General features: G+C 38.8%; 3 pseudogenes across 3 annotated transcripts; all 3 read right to left on the bottom strand.

Annotated features, from left to right (window-relative positions):
• Positions 1-7,503: 7,503 nt before the first annotated feature.
• LOC147565350 (cytochrome b561 and DOMON domain-containing protein At5g47530 pseudogene) lies at positions 7,504-9,107 on the bottom strand (annotated as a pseudogene). Its single transcript, XR_015237162.1, has one exon. The product of XR_015237162.1 is annotated as a cytochrome b561 and DOMON domain-containing protein At5g47530 pseudogene (transcript).
• A 4,897-nt stretch (positions 9,108-14,004) lies between these two features.
• Positions 14,005-15,608, bottom strand: LOC147565349 (cytochrome b561 and DOMON domain-containing protein At5g47530 pseudogene; annotated as a pseudogene). The gene has a single exon (XR_015237159.1). The product of XR_015237159.1 is annotated as a cytochrome b561 and DOMON domain-containing protein At5g47530 pseudogene (transcript).
• A 4,925-nt stretch (positions 15,609-20,533) lies between these two features.
• Positions 20,534-22,137, bottom strand: LOC147565348 (cytochrome b561 and DOMON domain-containing protein At5g47530 pseudogene; annotated as a pseudogene). The gene has a single exon (XR_015237156.1). The product of XR_015237156.1 is annotated as a cytochrome b561 and DOMON domain-containing protein At5g47530 pseudogene (transcript).

Genomic DNA, 22,137 nt, shown 5'->3' with positions numbered 1-22,137 from the left:
ATTGACAAGTTATAATTAGTCAAAAAAAAAAAATAGCAGTTCATTTTTGTACACTATACTTGACTATCCAGTGGTGTGAAAGAAAATCAGGTCATGAAAATTGTTGTACGGGGTGTTGCTTCCCGAGAACTTCAACGAACCACGCCTTCCAAGCTTCCAGGTAATGACTAAAGAGATAAGAAACTAATGGGAAAGATTGACAAATGATTGATTTGACAAACATTATCAAGATAATTTCATCAGCAGGATAGCTCAGGTGGATGAGAAACTAATCTCAATCTGAACTGATATTCCGGGAAATTGATCATTCTGGAATGATTTGTGCCAGGATGCTCAAAATGATGGATTTCCTCAGTTTTGAGGGAGTTAGTGACGGAATAGTATGTAAATGGATTCTCAATACCCACATGAACAGTTTGCCTCCAAAATGATTCGGAACTCCAAGTTGCATCAAACAGCATTGTTCTTTCAAAGGCAAGTTTGTTAATTATCACTATCATTTCCATCCTGAAACAGGCTTACAAAAATTGGAAATTAAAGTTTGAAATTTAGCAGCAATCACAAAAGTACGAAGGGAATGCTTTTCTATGTCAGGGTGTTTAATCTACAAATGGACCTAACCCAGTTGCTAAAGAGGCAAAAGGTTTACACAACTGAACCTTTGGAAAACTTCCAACTCGATGACTAACATTGATACTTTTGTTCAGCTTGTCCTGTCCTAGGGATACTTCCTTTCGATATAAATATTTTAGGAAACAAATTTAATAGCATAAGTTTACTTATTCGCAATCGAGGAGAGAAAATACTTTGGTTATGATATTTTAGACGTTAGGAAGCTGATAAACTCTCAATTGCCTGGACACTTTTGAGATCTTTCTTTTCAGCCTCCCCAACGTTCTGAAACTCGGATCGGCTGAAAGGGTCAAATACAAAAGCATCACGCACCTATACTTGAAAAAATATACTGAATGAAATAATAATACTATAATCGAGGGAAAACATTCTGCAATTTATAAGAATATAGAATCAAAGAGCAAGATCCAGAAACAGAGTCAATTTTAATAGTTCTTTCATTTCACTATAATGGATGAATAGGTAATGGTGGAAAATTCGAGAAAGTGCCTGCTAATTAGTACTTTATTATCAAAAAAACAATACAAAAAATGAAATAAGCTTATAGAGATTAAACCTACTTGAATGAAAATCATTTGAGCAAAATTTTAAAGATGTTACATAAAAAAAATGAATCAAATAGTAACTAAAACTTGACAATCTAGGTTTCATCCAGACACATTGAGAAAACCAAAGATTATAGAAACTTCAGTTTTCAGATACCTAATATTTCAAATTAGCATATCACCAACCATAAGCAACCAGCCGCCTTACAATTATATTTAGTAATTTCGGACCAAACCCATGTGCCAATTCAACATATCAGGGTTAGAGGTACATCTACTCTCATCAACTACTTGGTTTTCATATAAGACATGTTTTCATAAGCCGTTGAATATTCACTCTTCCGTTTCTTTACAAGTATCAGGAACAAAGCAAATGTATACACTCTATGTATGAGTAATAGAGTAATAGACAGCAAATCAGTAAACCTTTTACCTAGACGAAGAAAAATAGATTCTCCCGTGCTAGCTTATTTCGAGGATCAGAACCTGAAAATCAGATATTTAAGCAATTAAGGTTAACAAATCAATATTCGAAATTGGAAAATGAATACTACGGAATACGGATTAAAATATCTAATAACCATGAAATAATCTTAGAAACTCACTATTATAAGAATATAAACTAATTAAGAAGTAAAAAAAACACAAACGAAACTCGAATTACTTCAAATCATACCTGGTATAAACACCGACAATCTTCACTGCCATGTAATATACAGTAGAAGAGCAAATTCACTAAAATTTCACTGCTATATAATATAAACTAACCTCAAATCAGCCTCAACAACCTAGGTAGTCATCAACACAGTAAAATTTAGCCAAGGGTGTAAGTTATTTGGGGAGTTTTCTCAAACATGTTATGTGTTCATGTTTGAAATTGAATATAAACTCTATAAAGACTAATCCTGTTTCTGTGTAGTTTCATTTAGGTTATGTGCAGATGTTTGAAACTCAATAGTAACTCTACCATACCTGAAATACAGATGTATAAAAATCAGAACCAAATAGAAAATCTATAAACTCCACAGAACTCCAAATAGAAACCCTATAGAAACCAAACTCCACAGACTCAATAATCACCAAAACTCTATAGGAAATAAATAAAAACTTTATAGAAATTAGTTTTTTCTTACCTCCATTTATCTTAAGTCGAGATCAATAAGAGGTTAACTGCACCTACTTCTTCATAGATACTCGGACAAATCTGCGCTTCTCACACCATAATATGTACAAAATTTAAGAGAGGGTCAATTATATATAAGTAAAAAAGCATAGAAATCACTCGAACTGATAAGATCCCACCTCCATACCTTTCTAATATAAGCAAGGGTCAATTATATATATATAAGTAAAAAAATTTCTCTATTTAATTCTAGGACGTCTTGAAATAAGTAGGTGGTTTACATTTTTATTTGGGAGACGACCATATGTAACCATAGAATTTGTTCATGAACATTTCTTCTTCTACCTGGAACATACAAAAACAGATTGAAAAGAAACACTTTAAAATCAGAGAACTTAAACAACAGTTTAAGGGGAATACAAGGTTGCTTGAAGTTGATGATATGAATATATTTAAAGCCCTAAATAGAACAAACTGAAGGCAAAACCTTAGGTGGCAAGGAAGAAGCACAATGATCCAATTTGTGAATCCCCAGCAAGAGAAAAAGGAACAGATGTTGAGGTAATACAAGAGAAAATAAAGGCAAACTCCTAGAGGATTCATGAAGAATTTAGAAAACCTTGTTACAAACCAATTTGGCGTGATGATAAACAAGTTTCCATTAGTTAAACTTACACTGTTGCTGAATGAGTTGGTGATCACAACTGTAGGGATGGGAAGAGGGCGTAGACAATAAGCAACAAGTGAAAAATTCTGTTCAATGGGTGAAGAAAAATAGGAATACCGTGGAGATTGACGTTTCAATTGATTCCACACGGTCCAGTGTTTCACCGATTCGAAGAGATTCACAGCGTCTACTTTAAGGTTCCGGTTAAATGAAGAAAGTGAAGGGTTGAAGAGGAAGCCATGGGCAAAGCCTTTTGAGAATTTTAAGGGAGAAGATGAAAGAAGTGAATTCAGATGAAGGGAGTTAAGGTACGGAAGGAAGAGAAGACAAAGAGATTGGAACGACAAGGATTTAATGTAGCCGTTTCAATTACCAAGTCAAGTAGGATTTAACGGATACGATCGAGGGTCCCTTATGTGATATTAATCTGAACGGCCAAGATTAAAAGAGAAGGAAGTATCTGGTTGTCCAAATCATCATCCAAATCATCATTTAGGAGCATTTATTTTGTCCTAGTCACAACCTATCTGTTTTGTTATATAGATGCTCACTCGTCTCTTGAGAGGATCTTTTGATCTTCTTCTTCCACTATAAATAACCTCCTTTGACTTTTGAGTTTACTTCAACACTTAACCTTTTCTCCAATATCTTTTTCTTTGGATATTTTTCTTTAGCTCCCATTTCGTTTATGACCGAATGAGATTAGATGGTTCGAAACCTGATTCTTTTACAGTGTCAAATAACTTGTCGGTGTGTGGTACCATTTCGTTCCATGATATTGGTAGGATGGTACGTCGGGAACTGATAAAAAGACCATTAGAGAAAGAAACTTCCGTCAGAGTATAATAACATGGAATTCGATAATATCTGGTTATGGGTCACATGGGGAGTGCGGAAATGCTCTAAAATTATTCGATGAGATGCAACAAACGGGAATTCTACCCGACGAGGTAACTTTTGTTGCATTGATATCATCTTGCAGGCATTCGGGATTAACTGCAGAAGGCCTCCGACTATTCCAGTCAATGAAACGAGATTATAGGATTGAACCTAGAATGGAGCATTATTTAAACATAGTCAGTCTTTTGGGACGTGCTGGGCGTTTAGATGAAGCTTACAGATTTATCAGAGAAATGTCGATGGAAGCTGATAAAAGTGTGTGGCTGTGTCTGTTAAGTGGGTTCCGTATTCATGGTAATATAGAACTCGGAGAATCAGCAGCTGGAGAATTGTTGAAGTTAGAACCAACGAGGAGAAGCAATTACATTCAATTGTTAAATTTATATGGGGAAGGAGAGATGTGGGAGAAAGCAGCAAAAATAAGAATGTCTATGAAGGAGAGAGGAATGAAAAAGAATCCTGGTTGTAGTTGGATAGAGAGTAAAGATAAAGTGACACATCGTGGAATCTTCGGAGAAATATGGCAAGAGAAGAGGACTCAAGTAATTGAGTTATGAAACTCAGATGAATGGAAAAGTTGGTCTTAGGTTATTGGTTTCCGCTGCGCCTAAGTGCCCGTTTTTCCCAACAAGTGGTATCAGAGCTCCAGGTTAGAGAGTTCTTTGGATTGTGATAACTTCGGTTATTGGTTTGTTTGTGTTAGTGATGGAAAATATGGGTAGAATGATAAATTTGAATGGTGCTAATTATCATCTATGGAAGAGTAAGATGGAAGACTTGCTCTTTGTGAAGGAATTTCATGCTCCGGTGTTTCATGAGAAGAAACCTGATGAGAAGACTGAAGATCAGCGGGCGACTGAAGATCAGTGGGCATTGCTACATCGCCAAGCGTGTGGTTTAATGAGGCAATGGATAGATGACAATGTGCTGCATCATATTGACAATGAGACTGATGCTCGTTCGTTGTGGTTGAAGTTGGAGCAGTTATTTGCTTGGAAGACAGGAAATAATAAGATGTATACGATGAAAAAATTGTTAGGGATAGCGGGGCTGGTTGTCCAGGACTGTCGAGGAAAAGCGGAGCTGGCTGTTTCCAGGGCTGTCAAGGGGACAACAGGGCTGGCTGTTTCTCCCACCTAGTCGGAGGGGGAGTTTGTTGGGTTTTCCTCCTAGTGGGGAAACCTAGTTGGGTTTGGATTAGGAAACCAAACCCGGACCCGAGTCGAGTTTCTATGGGTCGGTTACTTATGACGGTGGAATTAGGATTAAGGGGGAGTCTATAAATACTACCTTAACCTAATTTAGGTGTGTGTGAGGAGCACCAAAGGGAGAACACAATTAGAAACGCACAAGAGAAGAAGGGAGAGAAGGAGGTTGCCGAGAAGAGCGGGGCAGAACTTTTTCAGCACGCGCAGTCTTCGTTGTTCGGAAAATCCGACGGTGAGTTCTGTATAAAGTACAACACTTCTTCCCCCTTGCTATCACCATTGACCCTTTTGTGAGCTTCCACTTTCCATCACCAAAGTGACTGTGGTACCCTTCATCATCTAATACTCCGGTAGAGATTAGGTTATATCGAAGATCTGGTATATGTCTCACGTTCTTAAGAATCAATGTACTCCCTGTGCTCGTCTCGATTTTCACTTCTCCAATTCCTACGATTTTTGAGAAACCTAAGTTTCCCATCCTGACTTTGCCAAGGTCACCAGTTTTGTAAGAGTTAAAGAAATCCTTACATGGAATAGCATGATACGAAGCACCTGAGTCAACCAACCATGTTGTTTCTGGTTCTGACTCAGTCATACTTAAGCAAGTGTCTCCACAACCTGAGAGTAAGATAATGTCATCACTTGAGGCAACTGCCGCAACATTATCTTGTTTTTCATCATCCTTTTTATTTTCCTTCTTTGGTTTCCTGCAATCACTCTTGTAATGACCCATTTTTCCACAACCAAAACATCTAACTTCTTTCTTTAGTTTTGATCTCCCCCTTGACTTATCACGGTTATGAGGTTTTCTACTTTTACCTCTCCCCCTTCTTTCTGTAACAAGTGCCTCTGAATGAGACTCGTCTGACGATGATTTCCTTCTTGTTTCTTCATTCAACAAACTACCTGTTACGTGATTCATACGCATTATGCCATCAGGAGCAGAATTGCTAAGAGACACCACCAATGTCTCCCAACTATCTGGTAAAGAATTTAGAAGAAGTAAGGCCTGCAACTCATCATCCAAAACTAACTTCATTGCAGAAAGCTGGTTTACTAGACTTTTCATCTCATTCAAGTGTTGAGCAATTGAGGTTCCTTCTTTATATTGTAATTTTCCTAGCTTTCTGAACAAGTAAGCCTTTTTGGCAGCTGTCTTCTGATCATACAATTCTTCTAATTTCCTCCATAGACTATAAGCGGAAGTCTCCGTCGATACATGATGAAAAACACTGGGTTCTACCCATTGTCGAATAAATCCAACGACCTTACGATCTAATACCTTCCAGTCTTCTTCATCTATCTTCATCGGTTTTGTACCGTGATTTTCAATGGGTGCAGCTAGGTCTTTGCAGTATAACAAATCTTCCATTTTTGCTTTCCACATCAAGTAGTTTTCTCCATCTAAACTAATCATACGATTAGTATTCACTTCCATATTTCTGAACAATAAATCCAACCTTAGCTCTGGTACCACTTGTTAGGAAAAATAACCTAATTAACTTGTTCAGGAATATGAAGATAAACGATGCGAAAGTAAAAGTAGAGACACACTTCAGAAATCTCTCTTTCTCTAGCCTTTCTTTGTTCTGGAAGTTGTTATCTCTCTTATCTCTCTCTAACCTGAGAAGATATATCTGAGAGGATTCTCTACTAACTCTCCCAACTGGGAGCTCCCAACTGGGAGCTCCCAACTGGGAGCTCCCAACTGGGAGGATACTCTCTAACCTGAAAGTATAATCTCTTCCCTTTCATTCCCTATTTATAATAATAAATAAGGAGGTTTACCAATAGAAATAGGAATTCCTTTTTAGGCTTGAAAAAAATAGAAACTTCTATTTTTTCCCCAAACAAGGAATAGGGGAAATCCTATTCCAACTAGGATTTCCCCTATTCCTTGTTTGGGGAAAAAATAGAAGTTTCTATTTTTTTCAAGCCTAAAAAGGAATTCCTATTTCTATTGGTAAACCTCCTTATTTATTATTATAAATAGGGAATGAAAGGGAAGAGATTATACTTTCAGGTTAGAGAGTATCCTCCCAGTTGGGAGCTCCCAGTTGGGAGAGTTAGTAGAGAATCCTCTCAGATATATCTTCTCAGGTTAGAGAGAGATAAGAGAGATAACAACTTCCAGAACAAAGAAAGGCTAGAGAAAGAGAGATTTCTGAAGTGTGTCTCTACTTTTACTTTCGCATCGTTTATCTTCATATTCCTGAACAAGTTAATTAGGTTATTTTTCCTAACACGTGGAATCTTCGGAGAAATATGGCAAGAGAAGAGGACTCAAGTAATTGAGTTATGAAACTCAGATGAATGGAGAAGTTGGTCTTAGGCTGAAACTGACAAGCCTCAACATGGCAACAACACCCGGACATTCAATTATTCGATCATACGTCAAAACTATATAAACAACAGTTGTTTGTGCAATTCATGAAATGCAATATTCAATTTCTATATATGACATTTCAATTTCATCAAAGTAACAGCAATATTGCCCTCTTGTACAAATGAACAATTTTTTATACTTTCTGAATACGAACAAATGAAAATGGGGCACGAAGAAAAAGAAAATGAAAAATCAATTCAAAGATATTATACAAAACCTGAACACTCTCAAACCAATATTTTTCTAACATAGGCCTAACAATTATCATCTAAGCTTCAAAACAATTAAGGCATGACTGAACTCTATTTTGTAACTAGACCATCATCTCGGGTTTTGATATCGGTTGATCTTTGTCTAGTTGCTGGTTCGGAACCACTTCATTAGCTTGCCCAGTTGTTGATGTCTTCCTTTTGATGATTACGGACCAAGAGATGAGTTCTAGAGCAACTGCTATTGCACCCAGGGATGATATAACTCCGATGTAGATACGCTTCCATTTCTTCTCTGGGTCTAATATTTCAATACCTTCGAAAACGTTCACCACACTCAACACGATTACAACATAACCCGTCAAGTGATGATAGATATTCCAGTAGGATCTATACTTGTGATCTGGTTTCGGCCTTAGACACATAGCGAGTACCTGTAATGTAGCTAGAGCAAAGAGAGTAATACCAATACTCCTATGGGCATCGTATTGAACGCCGGGAGACTTCTTTCCCAACACAAGACCAGTGGCCCATCCACCAACACCAACTGCATAAGCAGATGTCTGGCAAAATATGTGCAAATAAAACCATGTTGGACCTGTGGAATCCACTCTCTTCAAATACCTTGCTATTATCGCACCCATCGGCATTAGTGTTCCCCAACTCACAGCATTCAACACTCCATGTACATTCTTGAGTTGAAGTCTTGGACTTGCTCCTACTTTTGCTGGTTTTGATATGTATCCTGAGAGTAGATTAAGAGACCCAAAAGATCGAACGTTCGGTCCAGAAATACGGTGCATCCCAGGAGTGATTCCGTCAAGAAGAGGTCCATCCTGCCATAACTGATTTACCATGGTAATGTTATCATCGGGAAGTTCAAAGGTTGCAAATATAGTGATTTCATTATTGGCATAGGTTGCAGATATATCATGGACAGGGAAACTAAGAGGTCCCTCTTGGAGTTTTGTTTTGTAGCTATCCAATGGAGAAGAGTAGGCATTCATTGAACCATTAGGACTTTGGAAGGCAACAAAAGCTTGGGCTCCAACCATACCAGTTTTAGTAGGATTGATTGCCCATGCAACCCAAGTTGAAGAAGTAATGTTTGCATGTCTATAAGCGATTTCGACAATTCGGGTAGATTGGTTGAAGTTCCAGTGGATGAAAGAGTTGAGAACAGGAAGGTCATTGCAGAAGTTGTAAACACGGGTATCATCGACAAACGAATGGTTAGAGCATGTTTGTTGAAGTAGTTGAGCAGAGGATGAAAACATGAGAAGAGTAATGAAAGTTAGTATGAAAGATGGGAAGAGTGGAGAAGACTTGAACAGAGAAGAATGCATCCTATTAATGGTGTTAATTATGATTATTGAAGAACAAGCAAAGAGAACTTCAAAAGTGGTGGTGAAGTAGGAAGCTAGTAGTCGATTAAGTATGATGGTTTCTCAAGTGGGTGTTATATATATATATATATGGAGATGTCTTCCTAAACCCATTTGGATTTGTATTTCCAATCTCCAACCGCCAAACAGAACTTTCTAATTCTTGTTTAGATCAAGTTCAATTAGGAAATTAGGAAACAACAAATTTCATCGCTACTTTCTATTTCTAACTAATCCTAATTGGAATAGAAAGGAATTACCCAATCAAACACTTACTCCGAAATTGCAACCTATTTGGGATACTACATGGAAGAGGGTTATTTTAAACGCGCTCCTCTTATGGGTTATTGGCCCCTCTCTCAAGGCAAAATTTGGATGGGAAACCGGGGACACGAAGACAATAACACTTTAGAAGGGTGCCTTTAAGATTATCAATAAGATGATTTCGGGGCAGTCCACATAATGGCTTAGGCTTAGAGCAAACCCAATAGGGATTGAGCAGGCTCCCAAAATTTCCCCAACCGCTAGTTTGGGATAGATCTCAAAAAATAAAGATCCACTCGTACAATTTTTAGGCCAGTGCTTTGGTGAAAGCAAAATAGTTTCTAGGGAGTGAAGACTTGGTCAGAAATTGGTTAATTTTGTTTGACAATTTTATTTTGTAAGTTGTTAGAGGGAAATAGAAATAAAAAACCCTCCACCTCACCTCACTCTCTCTTCAACTCACCTCTCTCTCTCCACCTCATCTTCTGTCTCCACCTCATCTTCTCTCTCCCCACTACTCTCTTCTCCGACCAGGTCGCCGGCCGGAAAATTTTCCGGACGCCGACCATGAAAAAAAAATAAAAAAATATTTCACTCTCTCTCTCTAGAAACTCCGGAGAAGGGAAACCCCTTCGCCGGAGTTTCTAGAGAGAGAAAGTGAGTGAATTTATTTTTTTCATGGTCGCCGACCGGAAATTTTCCAGCCGGCGACCTGGTCGGAGAAGAGAAAGAGAGGTGAGGTGGAGAGAGAGTGAGGTGAGGTGGAAGATTTTTTATTTTTATTTTGAAACATATTCCCCATAAAATATGTTTCTCCGAAAAATTTTCAAAATTTTGTATATTCCCTTTAAAATTTACACCCCGGAAACTATTTAGCTTTCCCCAAAGCGCTGACCAATTTTTATTACAATCCCGCACACCTACAAACACAAATGGGGAATTTTAAATGCACTCACCATTTTTGTTATATACACTCACATCTAGGGTAATTTTTGTTGAAGTTAAAGGAGATGTGAGTGTGGAAGGTAAAAATGGTAAGTTTATATAACATTTCTCAACACAAATTTGTTATATTACATAAGGCTGCCCATCAGATTATTGGTTAGCATGAGATGCCCACAAACTAAGTGTCTCGGATATTGTTAAGAGACATTATAGTTGCCCAAAATATATGCTTAAACTTGAAGTAATGAGGTGCCTCCACCTTAGGATTCAATGCACATATTTCTTACACATGGTTGGTTCATGTGTCATCTTTATGGCTACTCAATTTGGGTATAAATATACCATATCTTGTTGTAACTTTAGTGTGTGTAAAAATCCAGAGAATAAAATCACTGGAGTTTTCTTGAAACTTTGTTATCTTTAGCTTAATCTCTCATGTCTCGTAACATAATTATTTTACGTTATCAGCACGACACTCTAACCAACCGAGGAGATTCCATTCAACTCAAAAAGACTATCAAAATTTGCAAGTAATTCGTAAATTTTCAAGTTCAATATGTCGACTCTAACAAGTGTTGATTTTACAACCCTTAACTTATGGAGGGAAAACTATATTACTTGGAAGCTTGAAATCGAAGCTCATCTAGAGGCCAAACAACTAGAGAAGACAATTAACGAAGGAAATAATGAACCTCTTTACAGACGCTCAGCGGCCCTGACTGTGATCCGTCATCATTTGTTTGAAGAACTTAAATCAAAATGTTTAAATCAAAAGGATCTGCTTGTATTATGGAAATGTTTAGAGAAAAGATACGGTCATTTAAAAAGAGTTATTTTACCAAAGGCCCAAAATGACTGGATAAACCCGCGGCTGTAGGATTTTAAAACTGTTTCTTAATATAATTATGTATTAGTTAAGACAACTACAAAATTGGGACATCGTGGCAATCCAGTTTATGAAGAATAAATGTTAGAGAAAACGTTTTCCACTTTTCATATAAATATAAATTTTAAATGTCATTCTGATTTAATTTCTTGTCTACTTGTTGCAGAACAAAATAGGGAAGTCATTATGAAAAATCAAGAGGCTCGTCCAACGGGTTATTCAGAAGTATCTGAAACCTATGTGACATCTTATGAACGAGGTGGTCGTGGCAACGATCACAACAGAAATAGTAGAGGTGGTGGCTACTGTTGATGTCAAAAAATGGTCTTCTGTTATATCAACATGAAATTGGGACTTGATGCAGGACAACGTCCGTTATGATTGAATATTCTGTTAGATTGAGTAAGATTCCTATTTGTTGCTCCTCGCTCCCGCTCCTTCTCTTGCTCCTTACTCTGCTTCAGCTCCTGATTCTTGAGGGGAAAACCTGCAAAGGATTCGAAAACCGATCCGACGCTCAAGACAGTCAGGTTGCTCTTTGCAGTAAAAGATTGAATATTGGTTGAACCTTTTGGGGGGCGTGTATGGGAACTCTGTGTAAGGGGTGATCTCTTCGTTTAAGAGATCGTGTTCCAGCTTTTGAAGATGTCTTATGGAAGACGATTGGGGCCCTTTTATAGGCTTAAGTAGACTGACTATGATCCACCGTTTAGGGAAGTTTCCCACCGTTTGTAATTAGAGTTTCCATTTGTAGTCATCTCGTATCTAAAATAAATAGAAGTTCCTATGTTGAATGATCCTTCGTAGATATCCTGCCGAGGTGATAGATCTTCTAGGAGATGTTTCCTCCTTTGAGACTTTTGAATTCCAAGCTTGCTTAAACACTTAAGATCTTTAGCCGACTGAGATCTTTTAGGGAGACTCCGAGATTGAGTTGGTAAGCTGTTGGCATGCTTCTACCTCCCCAGTTTAGGGCGTGAGGCATCGGCCTAACTTACGCGGACCCCCTCATTCCTTTAAAGCCTCCAGAGTTGATCTATTCGTGCCTGGGGCGAAACAGGAATGATACCTCTTAGCTGGTCCTAGCCGACCTCCCAGTTAGGGGTGTAGATGGCGGAGCGTTGAGAGTTTAGCTGTTCTGTTACCTAAAGTCGGGTTGACCCGTTAGACTTCAGGTCTGTTCTTGACTCTTTGACGTTAGTTAACGTCTGGACATTTTGTGCATCATCATGAGTTCCGTCACTCTTTGGTCGAAAGTAGAGAGACTGAGGAGTAGAAGTGACTTTCGAATATCCTGAGTGACCCTGAAGGCAATGGGTATATCTGGACCAGAGCTATTCTGTGAATCTCGGTCGTTCTTTTGAGTTTCCTTAGCTCCGTGTTCCGGGGATGATTTTAGTTGAGCTGTATGTAAAGTCTTTTCTGTGACTATGGTGATGAGGTTCCATTTGTCGGGGCCGTTTTTACCCAGAGTCGACTAAGTGATGGTTCCTTAAATATGTGCAAACGTAGCCTTTCTCGCGTGACAAGTTTCGATTTCTGCATGAGAAGATTGATTTCCGCTTCCATGCGTGATTCTGTGACAACACGGATCTGATCTTCTGATCAAGCGTTTTCGACGTTGATCTTTTGGGCAACTGCTCATGCCACCGTTGTTGCCATGCGTGGCACGTGGCGTCTTGTGATTGGAGGTACGAGGGGGTTTCTCGTGTCCCACTAATTCCTTCTCTAACCTGGTCAGTCTTGAGCCGCGCTTCGACACCCAGTCATTATAACTTGGTGTGTGTTACCAAGATTACTTTTTTTTTGTTTTAATGCTCACTCGTCTCTTGAGAGGATCTTTTGATCTTCTTCTTCCACTATAAATAACCTCCTTTGACTTTTGAGTTTACTTCAACACTTAACCTTTTCTCCAATATCTTTTTCTTTGGATATTTTTCTTTAGCCCCCATTTCGTTTATGACCGAATGAGATTAGATGGTTCGAAACCTAATTCTTTTACATTGTCAAATAACTTGTCGGTGTGTGGTACCCTTTCGTTCCATGATTTTGGTAGGATGGTTCGTCGGGAACTGATAAAAAGACCATTAAAGAAAGAAACTTCCGTCAGAGTATAATAACATGGAATTCGATAATATCTGGTTATGGGTCACGTGGGGAGTGCGGAAATGCTCTAAAATTATTCGATGAGATGCAACAAACGGGAATTCTACCCGACGAGGTAACTTTTGTTGCATTGATATCATCTTGCAGGCATTCGGGATTAACTGCAGAAGGCCTCCGACTATTCCAGTCAATGAAACGAGATTATAGGATTGAACCTAGAATGGAGCATTATTTAAACATAATCAGTCTTTTGGGACGTGCTGGGCGTTTAGATGAAGCTTACAGATTTATCAGAGAAATGCCGATGGAAGCTGATAAAAGTGTGTGGCTGTGTCTGTTAAGTGGGTGCCGTATTCATGGTAATATAGAACTCGGAGAATCAGCAGCTGGAGAATTGTTGAAGTTAGAACCAACGAGGAGAAGCAATTACATTCAATTGTTAAATTTATATGGGGAAGGAGAGATGTGGGAGAAAGCAGCAAAAATAAGAATGTCTATGAAGGAGAGAGGAATGAAAAAGAATCCTGGTTGTAGTTGGATAGAGAGTAAAGATAAAGTGACACATCGTGGAATCTTCGGAGAAATATGGCAAGAGAAGAGGACTCAAGTAATTGAGTTATGAAACTCAGATGAATGGAGAAGTTGGTCTTAGGCTGAAACTGACAAGCCTCAACATGGCAACAACACCCGGACATTCAATTATTCGATCATACGTCAAAACTATATAAACAACAGTTGTTTGTGCAATTCATGAAATGCAATATTCAATTTCTATATATGACATTTCAATTTCATCAAAGTAACAGCAATATTGCCCTCTTGTACAAATGAACAATTTTTTATACTTTCTGAATACGAACAAATGAAAATGGGGCACGAAGAAAAAGAAAATGAAAAATCAATTCAAAGATATTATACAAAACCTGAACACTCTCAAACCAATATTTTTCTAACATAGGCCTAACAATTATCATCTAAGCTTCAAAACAATTAAGGCATGACTGAACTCTATTTTGTAACTAGACCATCATCTCGGGTTTTGATATCGGTTGATCTTTGTCTAGTTGCTGGTTCGGAACCACTTCATTAGCTTGCCCAGTTGTTGATGTCTTCCTTTTGATGATTACGGACCAAGAGATGAGTTCTAGAGCAACTGCTATTGCACCCAGGGATGATATAACTCCGATGTAGATACGCTTCCATTTCTTCTCTGGGTCTAATATTTCAATACCTTCGAAAACGTTCACCACACTCAACACGATTACAACATAACCCGTCAAGTGATGATAGATATTCCAGTAGGATCTATACTTGTGATCTGGTTTCGGCCTTAGACACATAGCGAGTACCTGTAATGTAGCTAGAGCAAAGAGAGTAATACCAATACTCCTATGGGCATCGTATTGAACGCCGGGAGACTTCTTTCCCAACACAAGACCAGTGGCCCATCCACCAACACCAACTGCATAAGCAGATGTCTGGCAAAATATGTGCAAATAAAACCATGTTGGACCTGTGGAATCCACTCTCTTCAAATACCTTGCTATTATCGCACCCATCGGCATTAGTGTTCCCCAACTCACAGCATTCAACACTCCATGTACATTCTTGAGTTGAAGTCTTGGACTTGCTCCTACTTTTGCTGGTTTTGATATGTATCCTGAGAGTAGATTAAGAGACCCAAAAGATCGAACGTTCGGTCCAGAAATACGGTGCATCCCAGGAGTGATTCCGTCAAGAAGAGGTCCATCCTGCCATAACTGATTTACCATGGTAATGTTATCATCGGGAAGTTCAAAGGTTGCAAATATAGTGATTTCATTATTGGCATAGGTTGCAGATATATCATGGACAGGGAAACTAAGAGGTCCCTCTTGGAGTTTTGTTTTGTAGCTATCCAATGGAGAAGAGTAGGCATTCATTGAACCATTAGGACTTTGGAAGGCAACAAAAGCTTGGGCTCCAACCATACCAGTTTTAGTAGGATTGATTGCCCATGCAACCCAAGTTGAAGAAGTAATGTTTGCATGTCTATAAGCGATTTCGACAATTCGGGTAGATTGGTTGAAGTTCCAGTGGATGAAAGAGTTGAGAACAGGAAGGTCATTGCAGAAGTTGTAAACACGGGTATCATCGACAAACGAATGGTTAGAGCATGTTTGTTGAAGTAGTTGAGCAGAGGATGAAAACATGAGAAGAGTAATGAAAGTTAGTATGAAAGATGGGAAGAGTGGAGAAGACTTGAACAGAGAAGAATGCATCCTATTAATGGTGTTAATTATGATTATTGAAGAACAAGCAAAGAGAACTTCAAAAGTGGTGGTGAAGTAGGAAGCTAGTAGTCGATTAAGTATGATGGTTTCTCAAGTGGGTGTTATATATATATATATATGGAGATGTCTTCCTAAACCCATTTGGATTTGTATTTCCAATCTCCAACCGCCAAACAGAACTTTCTAATTCTTGTTTAGATCAAGTTCAATTAGGAAATTAGGAAACAACAAATTTCATCGCTACTTTCTATTTCTAACTAATCCTAATTGGAATAGAAAGGAATTACCCAATCAAACACTTACTCCGAAATTGCAACCTATTTGGGATACTACATGGAAGAGGGTTATTTTAAACGCGCTCCTCTTATGGGTTATTGGCCCCTCTCTCAAGGCAAAATTTGGATGGGAAACCGGGGACACGAAGACAATAACACTTTAGAAGGGTGCCTTTAAGATTATCAATAAGATGATTTCGGGGCAGTCCACATAATGGCTTAGGCTTAGAGCAAACCCAATAGGGATTGAGCAGGCTCCCAAAATTTCCCCAACCGCTAGTTTGGGATAGATCTCAAAAAATAAAGATCCACTCGTACAATTTTTAGGCCAGTGCTTTGGTGAAAGCAAAATAGTTTCTAGGGAGTGAAGACTTGGTCAGAAATTGGTTAATTTTGTTTGACAATTTTATTTTGTAAGTTGTTAGAGGGAAATAGAAATAAAAAACCCTCCACCTCACCTCACTCTCTCTTCACCTCACCTCTCTCTCTCCACCTCATCTTCTGTCTCCACCTCATCTTCTCTCTCCACCTCATCTTCTCTCTCCCCACTACTCTCTTCTCCGACCAGGTCGCCGGCCGGAAAATTTTCCGGGCGCCGACCATGAAAAAAAAATAAAAAAATAAAAAAATATTTCACTCTCTCTCTCTAGAAACTCCGGCGAAGGGAAACCCCTTCGCCGGAGTTTCTAGAGAGAGAAAGTGAGTGAATTTATTTTTTTCATGGTCGCCGACCGGAAATTTTCCAGCCGGCGACCTGGTCGGAGAAGAGAAAGAGAGGTGAGGTGGAGAGAGAGTGAGGTGAGGTGGAAGATTTTTTATTTTTATTTTGAAACATATTCCCCATAAAATATGTTTCTCCGAAAAATTTTCAAAATTTTGTATATTCCCTTTAAAATTTACACCCCGGAAACTATTTAGCTTTCCCCAAAGCGCTGACCAATTTTTATTACAATCCCGCACACCTACAAACACAAATGGGGAATTTTAAATGCACTCACCATTTTTGTTATATACACTCACATCTAGGGTAATTTTTGTTGAAGTTAAAGGAGATGTGAGTGTGGAAGGTAAAAATGGTAAGTTTATATAACATTTCTCAACACAAATTTGTTATATTACATAAGGCTGCCCATCAGATTATTGGTTAGCATGAGATGCCCACAAACTAAGTGTCTCGGATATTGTTAAGAGACATTATAGTTGCCCAAAATATATGCTTAAACTTGAAGTAATGAGGTGCCTCCACCTTAGGATTCAATGCACATATTTCTTACACATGGTTGGTTCATGTGTCATCTTTATGGCTACTCAATTTGGGTATAAATATACCATATCTTGTTGTAACTTTAGTGTGTGTAAAAATCCAGAGAATAAAATCACTGGAGTTTTCTTGAAACTTTGTTATCTTTAGCTTAATCTCTCATGTCTCGTAACATAATTATTTTACGTTATCAGCACGACACTCTAACCAACCGAGGAGATTCCATTCAACTCAAAAAGACTATCAAAATTTGCAAGTAATTCGTAAATTTTCAAGTTCAATATGTCGACTCTAACAAGTGTTGATTTTACAACCCTTAACTTATGGAGGGAAAACTATATTACTTGGAAGCTTGAAATCGAAGCTCATCTAGAGGCCAAACAACTAGAGAAGACAATTAACGAAGGAAATAATGAACCTCTTTACAGACGCTCAGCGGCCCTGACTGTGATCCGTCATCATTTGTTTGAAGAACTTAAATCAAAATGTTTAAATCAAAAGGATCTGCTTGTATTATGGAAATGTTTAGAGAAAAGATACGGTCATTTAAAAAGAGTTATTTTACCAAAGGCCCAAAATGACTGGATAAACCCGCGGCTGTAGGATTTTAAAACTGTTTCTTAATATAATTATGTATTAGTTAAGACAACTACAAAATTGGGACATCGTGGCAATCCAGTTTATGAAGAATAAATGTTAGAGAAAACGTTTTCCACTTTTCATATAAATATAAATTTTAAATGTCATTCTGATTTAATTTCTTGTCTACTTGTTGCAGAACAAAATAGGGAAGTCATTATGAAAAATCAAGAGGCTCGTCCAACGGGTTATTCAGAAGTATCTGAAACCTATGTGACATCTTATGAACGAGGTGGTCGTGGCAACGATCACAACAGAAATAGTAGAGGTGGTGGCTACTGTTGATGTCAAAAAATGGTCTTCTGTTATATCAACATGAAATTGGGACTTGATGCAGGACAACGTCCGTTATGATTGAATATTCTGTTAGATTGAGTAAGATTCCTATTTGTTGCTCCTCGCTCCCGCTCCTTCTCTTGCTCCTTACTCTGCTTCAGCTCCTGATTCTTGAGGGGAAAACCTGCAAAGGATTCGAAAACCGATCCGACGCTCAAGACAGTCAGGTTGCTCTTTGCAGTAAAAGATTGAATATTGGTTGAACCTTTTGGGGGGCGTGTATGGGAACTCTGTGTAAGGGGTGATCTCTTCGTTTAAGAGATCGTGTTCCAGCTTTTGAAGATGTCTTATGGAAGACGATTGGGGCCCTTTTATAGGCTTAAGTAGACTGACTATGATCCACCGTTTAGGGAAGTTTCCCACCGTTTGTAATTAGAGTTTCCATTTGTAGTCATCTCGTATCTAAAATAAATAGAAGTTCCTATGTTGAATGATCCTTCGTAGATATCCTGCCGAGGTGATAGATCTTCTAGGAGATGTTTCCTCCTTTGAGACTTTTGAATTCCAAGCTTGCTTAAACACTTAAGATCTTTAGCCGACTGAGATCTTTTAGGGAGACTCCGAGATTGAGTTGGTAAGCTGTTGGCATGCTTCTACCTCCCCAGTTTAGGGCGTGAGGCATCGGCCTAACTTACGCGGACCCCCTCATTCCTTTAAAGCCTCCAGAGTTGATCTATTCGTGCCTGGGGCGAAACAGGAATGATACCTCTTAGCTGGTCCTAGCCGACCTCCCAGTTAGGGGTGTAGATGGCGGAGCGTTGAGAGTTTAGCTGTTCTGTTACCTAAAGTCGGGTTGACCCGTTAGACTTCAGGTCTGTTCTTGACTCTTTGACGTTAGTTAACGTCTGGACATTTTGTGCATCATCATGAGTTCCGTCACTCTTTGGTCGAAAGTAGAGAGACTGAGGAGTAGAAGTGACTTTCGAATATCCTGAGTGACCCTGAAGGCAATGGGTATATCTGGACCAGAGCTATTCTGTGAATCTCGGTCGTTCTTTTGAGTTTCCTTAGCTCCGTGTTCCGGGGATGATTTTAGTTGAGCTGTATGTAAAGTCTTTTCTGTGACTATGGTGATGAGGTTCCATTTGTCGGGGCCGTTTTTACCCAGAGTCGACTAAGTGATGGTTCCTTAAATATGTGCAAACGTAGCCTTTCTCGCGTGACAAGTTTCGATTTCTGCATGAGAAGATTGATTTCCGCTTCCATGCGTGATTCTGTGACATCACGGATCTGATCTTCTGATCAAGCGTTTTCGACGTTGATCTTTTGGGCAACTGCTCATGCCACCGTTGTTGCCATGCGTGGCACGTGGCGTCTTGTGATTGGAGGTACGAGGGGGTTTCTCGTGTCCCACTAATTCCTTCTCTAACCTGGTCAGTCTTGAGCCGCGCTTCGACACCCAGTCATTATAACTTGGTGTGTGTTACCAAGATTACTTTTTTTTTTTGTTTTAATGCTCACTCGTCTCTTGAGAGGATCTTTTGATCTTCTTCTTCCACTATAAATAACCTCCTTTGACTTTTGAGTTTACTTCAACACTTAACCTTTTCTCCAATATCTTTTTCTTTGGATATTTTTCTTTAGCCCCCATTTCGTTTATGACCGAATGAGATTAGATGGTTCGAAACCTAATTCTTTTACATTGTCAAATAACTTGTCGGTGTGTGGTACCCTTTCGTTCCATGATTTTGGTAGGATGGTTCGTCGGGAACTGATAAAAAGACCATTAAAGAAAGAAACTTCCGTCAGAGTATAATAACATGGAATTCGATAATATCTGGTTATGGGTCACGTGGGGAGTGCGGAAATGCTCTAAAATTATTCGATGAGATGCAACAAACGGGAATTCTACCCGACGAGGTAACTTTTGTTGCATTGATATCATCTTGCAGGCATTCGGGATTAACTGCAGAAGGCCTCCGACTATTCCAGTCAATGAAACGAGATTATAGGATTGAACCTAGAATGGAGCATTATTTAAACATAGTCAGTCTTTTGGGACGTGCTGGGCGTTTAGATGAAGCTTACAGATTTATCAGAGAAATGCCGATGGAAGCTGATAAAAGTGTGTGGCTGTGTCTGTTAAGTGGGTGCCGTATTCATGGTAATATAGAACTCGGAGAATCAGCAGCTGGAGAATTGTTGAAGTTAGAACCAACGAGGAGAAGCAATTACATTCAATTGTTAAATTTATATGGGGAAGGAGAGATGTGGGAGAAAGCAGCAAAAATAAGAATGTCTATGAAGGAGAGAGGAATGAAAAAGAATCCTGGTTGTAGTTGGATAGAGAGTAAAGATAAAGTGACACATCGTGGAATCTTCGGAGAAATATGGCAAGAGAAGAGGACTCAAGTAATTGAGTTATGAAACTCAGATGAATGGAGAAGTTGGTCTTAGGCTGAAACTGACAAGCCTCAACATGGCAACAACACCCGGACATTCAATTATTCGATCATACGTCAAAACTATATAAACAACAGTTGTTTGTGCAATTCATGAAATGCAATATTCAATTTCTATATATGACATTTCAATTTCATCAAAGTAACAGCAATATTGCCCTCTTGTACAAATGAACAATTTTTTATACTTTCTGAATACGAACAAATGAAAATGGGGCACGAAGAAAAAGAAAATGAAAAATCAATTCAAAGATATTATACAAAACCTGAACACTCTCAAACCAATATTTTTCTAACATAGGCCTAACAATTATCATCTAAGCTTCAAAACAATTAAGGCATGACTGAACTCTATTTTGTAACTAGACCATCATCTCGGGTTTTGATATCGGTTGATCTTTGTCTAGTTGCTGGTTCGGAACCACTTCATTAGCTTGCCCAGTTGTTGATGTCTTCCTTTTGATGATTACGGACCAAGAGATGAGTTCTAGAGCAACTGCTATTGCACCCAGGGATGATATAACTCCGATGTAGATACGCTTCCATTTCTTCTCTGGGTCTAATATTTCAATACCTTCGAAAACGTTCACCACACTCAACACGATTACAACATAACCCGTCAAGTGATGATAGATATTCCAGTAGGATCTATACTTGTGATCTGGTTTCGGCCTTAGACACATAGCGAGTACCTGTAATGTAGCTAGAGCAAAGAGAGTAATACCAATACTCCTATGGGCATCGTATTGAACGCCGGGAGACTTCTTTCCCAACACAAGACCAGTGGCCCATCCACCAACACCAACTGCATAAGCAGATGTCTGGCAAAATATGTGCAAATAAAACCATGTTGGACCTGTGGAATCCACTCTCTTCAAATACCTTGCTATTATCGCACCCATCGGCATTAGTGTTCCCCAACTCACAGCATTCAACACTCCATGTACATTCTTGAGTTGAAGTCTTGGACTTGCTCCTACTTTTGCTGGTTTTGATATGTATCCTGAGAGTAGATTAAGAGACCCAAAAGATCGAACGTTCGGTCCAGAAATACGGTGCATCCCAGGAGTGATTCCGTCAAGAAGAGGTCCATCCTGCCATAACTGATTTACCATGGTAATGTTATCATCGGGAAGTTCAAAGGTTGCAAATATAGTGATTTCATTATTGGCATAGGTTGCAGATATATCATGGACAGGGAAACTAAGAGGTCCCTCTTGGAGTTTTGTTTTGTAGCTATCCAATGGAGAAGAGTAGGCATTCATTGAACCATTAGGACTTTGGAAGGCAACAAAAGCTTGGGCTCCAACCATACCAGTTTTAGTAGGATTGATTGCCCATGCAACCCAAGTTGAAGAAGTAATGTTTGCATGTCTATAAGCGATTTCGACAATTCGGGTAGATTGGTTGAAGTTCCAGTGGATGAAAGAGTTGAGAACAGGAAGGTCATTGCAGAAGTTGTAAACACGGGTATCATCGACAAACGAATGGTTAGAGCATGTTTGTTGAAGTAGTTGAGCAGAGGATGAAAACATGAGAAGAGTAATGAAAGTTAGTATGAAAGATGGGAAGAGTGGAGAAGACTTGAACAGAGAAGAATGCATCCTATTAATGGTGTTAATTATGATTATTGAAGAACAAGCAAAGAGAACTTCAAAAGTGGTGGTGAAGTAGGAAGCTAGTAGTCGATTAAG

Source organism: Eschscholzia californica, unplaced genomic scaffold (genome assembly GCF_041429995.1).
Source record: "Eschscholzia californica isolate CP2 unplaced genomic scaffold, dmEscCali1.0.p SCAF_1, whole genome shotgun sequence".
NCBI classification, from domain to species: domain Eukaryota; kingdom Viridiplantae; phylum Streptophyta; class Magnoliopsida; order Ranunculales; family Papaveraceae; genus Eschscholzia; species Eschscholzia californica.
Note: the sequence above shows the minus strand (reverse complement) of the source record. Positions and strands in the feature narration are given on the sequence as shown.